Source organism: Echinops telfairi, unplaced genomic scaffold (assembly GCF_000313985.2).
Source record: "Echinops telfairi isolate 266 unplaced genomic scaffold, ASM31398v2 ScPeMD7_655;HRSCAF=1070, whole genome shotgun sequence".
In the NCBI taxonomy this organism is placed as follows: domain Eukaryota; kingdom Metazoa; phylum Chordata; class Mammalia; order Afrosoricida; family Tenrecidae; genus Echinops; species Echinops telfairi.
Window position 1 is genome coordinate 27,273,267 of NW_022104553.1, and position 3,273 is coordinate 27,276,539.

Here is a 3,273-nt window from a genome sequence, read left to right on the forward strand (position 1 = left end):
TGGATTGGGATAACAGTTGTATGAGCCCCTAATAAAATGTTAAAAAAGAAAAGAAAAAAAACCAAAAACAAACAAACAAAAAGAGCTGTAAGAGCCCCCAATAAAATGCTGTATAAAAAATAAAATAGAAAGAAAACAACGAGTAATGTCAGCAAGTTTTTCATTTCCAGTTTAAACCAGTAACGGCGGCAAGGAATTCATTTCCGGTTTAAATGAGTGACGTCAGCAAGGATTTCATTTCCGGTTACTGAATGGCCATAGGAGTCCTCTTTTCCGCTGTAGCAAAAGGTAGCTGAAGGCAAGCTCTCAGGTGTATACAGTGAGGTCTTTGTTCTCTGAATGCTAACGGCATTGGATGTCAGTCACCTTGGGGACTAAAGTGCACCTGGCCCAAACCACGGTGTTTGCAATGAGCTCACGTGCATATCCAAAACAGCTGGACAAGGAATCCAGAAGAGCCAGGAAGAACCGATGCATTTGAATGAGGGTGGCTGTGAAGACCATGCCAAGTCCCACGGACTGCCAAAAGGATAAGCAAATCTGTCTGGGAAGAAGTAACGCTACAGTGCTCCTCCGAGCCAAAGACCGCGAGACTTCGTCTCACTTGGGACGTGTGATCAGGAGAAACCAGTCCCTGGAGAAGGACGTCATGCTTGGTAAACTGGAGGGTCAGCGAAACAAGGGGAAGGCCCTCCATGAGGTGCATTGACACGACACAGCGGCTGCAGCATTGGGGTCAAACAATGCTTGTAAATGTTTTGAGAATGAAGAGGACAATGCATCTGCAAATGTGCTTTACACATTTGATGTGTGTATGGATTGTGACAAGAGTTGTATGAGCCCCTAATAAAATTAAAAAAAAAAAACTACAGAAAAACAACAACAACAACAAACGGTTGTGAGGATGGGGCAGGAAGGGCAGGAAACCCCACTGTAGGCTTCTGAGACTATAACTATTTAAGGGAGCAGAAAGCCTCGTCTTTCTCCCAAGGAGCTGCTGGTGGATTCAAACTGGGGACCATGTGGATCACAGCCCAATGGGTAACCAGGACACTGCCATGGGTCCTACAAATAAGATAGCAGTTTATTTTTTTCATGCAAAAGAAATCCACAGGGTCAACCAGTGCGAGTTGGACGATTTCCCTAACTCTTCAGAGACCCAGGTCTTCTGCAGTCGGAGGCTGATAAACCGGCTTCCTGAAAAGAAAAGAAATCCTTGATTTGTGTTGTTCCAAGAGTGGCCACATGTTGTGCTGCTGATGGCAAAAGGTCATGTTCGAAACCACCAGTCTCTCCAAGGGAGAAAGATGAGGCTTTTGACCCCGGTAAAGTTACTGTCTCAGAAACCCACCAGGACTGTTGGACCCTGCCCTCTGGGGTTGTTACAAGTCTGAATGTAATGGGAGTGAGTTTGGAGTTTTAACATGTCTGGAAACATCGCCAGCCTTTTCTTCTGTGGCACGATCGCAAGCAAGTTTGAACTGCCAACCTTCCAGTCAGGTGAAAATGGCCCGCACCACGTCGTGGTAAGAGTGTCTTCAGCCACAGTTAGCAAGCCCGGTGTGTAACCACTACCCCTCCAGGGGTCCTTCCACAAAGATTCAACCAAAAAATCAAACTCACTGCCATTGCGTCAATTCTGACTCGTAGTGACCCGATAGGGCAGGGTAGAACTGCCCCTGTGGGTTTCTGAGACTGTCACTCTTTATGGGAGTCAAAAGCCTTCTTGTTCTCCCCTGGAGGGGCCGGTGGTGTCAAACCGCTGACCTTCTGGTTAGCAGCTCAACGTTAGACCAGGAGGCCAAGAAACCCTATGGAGCAATTCCACTCTGTCACACCTGGGGGCGCCAACGAGCCGGAACGACCTGACGCTGTGGACTGGGGTTGGGTTTAGGGTTAGGGCCGGGTCTCAGGGTGCTTGACGTGGAGAAAGGGGAGTCAGGTCCGATTGTTCACATACGTGTCTAATGATGCAGTGCAATACATGAGACAAGGGACATCTGTGCTATGGGCGTGTCTGACTAGGAGACTGAATTGATAACGGGTGACCATTTGAGGAAATGTGTACAATTTCTTAGTTCCGTTTTAAAGTTTTATTTATTTTATTAATCATCTAATTAGGGGACTCTTTACAGCTCTTATAACCATCTGGGAGTCCATTGTACCAAGCACACCTATACATAGGCTGCCATCATCATTTCCAAAACACTTTCTTTCTACTTGAACCCTGGGCATCAGCTCCTCTCTTTTCCCCCTCCATCTCTCATTGCTTGTGTTTGTGCCACAAGCATTCTCAGCGGTTCCCAGGGACAGAGGGCTGCTGGAGGAGGGCATGCAGTGTAACCCAGCCGGACTCAGAGCTGCCACTCTCAGCACCCAGGCCAGAAATGCTTTCTTTTCCATTGGAATTGTACTTGATTTAAAAAAATACAAACTTTATTATTATTTCTTTGCTTGTCTACACAGCCGAACATGCACCGATTCACTAGTTTCTATCAGGGATCCTCTAATTGGCTCAGAATGATTCAGTAACTGCCCTCCTCAGTAAGAGCCCCTGATGCGTTAAACGGCAAACCAAATCGATTGCCCCTTCGCATGTTACTCCAGTAGGGATCAGCGAACGCTGCCCGGCCAGCGTTGGACTGCTAGCCAGAAGGTTGGAGCGGCTGATTTACAGCCTCTGAAACCCTAGATCGAGATCCTGAAAGGCGGGATCCGCTCGATGGCAGGGTTTTTAGGGTTTAGGAAACCTCTCTGCCCCATGCGTTGCTCTGCCACGTCCTGCCAATTGTTTCTCACCACGAGTCCTGCCTCAGCCCTTCCTCCCGAAGCTTTTAGGCGCCCAAAGCGAGAGATGGGCTTGTTGGCCAGACACTGGAGGGCACACACGTTCGAAGAGGTGTGGTTGGCTGCCATCTTTGAGTCGGACAAAGGTGAGTGTTTTCTCCTTGGCTTAAAATCCTACGCAGGACCGCAGATCAGGGTGCGATGCAACGTGCCCACAGCCAACCTATGCAAGACCCTGATTGTTACTGTAGCATGTAAGGACATTGATTTACCTTCGTCCGAGTTGTGCCACCATTCCCCGCCCCCTTCCTTTTCTGAGCAGTTTCTCTTCCATGGTCATAAACGGACCCCTAAGCTCTCTTTGGAGTTGCTCTTGTCAATTTGATCCCATCTAGATGATTCTTCAAAGAGTCCAATGCTCAAGGCAGACCCAACCCAAGGACCCAACCAACCAACCAACCAACCAACCAACCAACCAACCAACCA

The 3,273-nt window shown here is 48.1% G+C and overlaps 1 protein-coding gene across 1 annotated transcript in view; it reads right to left on the reverse strand.

The window, feature by feature from the left end:
• Positions 1–980: 980 nt before the first annotated feature.
• The window catches only part of IGSF23 (immunoglobulin superfamily member 23), a 13,868-nt gene continuing 11,575 nt past the window's right edge, over positions 981–3,273 (reverse strand). Inside the window, exon 5 of the mRNA XM_045292684.1 lies at positions 981–1,197. The gene's annotated coding sequence lies outside the window, so the exon portion shown is untranslated. The remainder of the gene's footprint in view (positions 1,198–3,273) is intronic.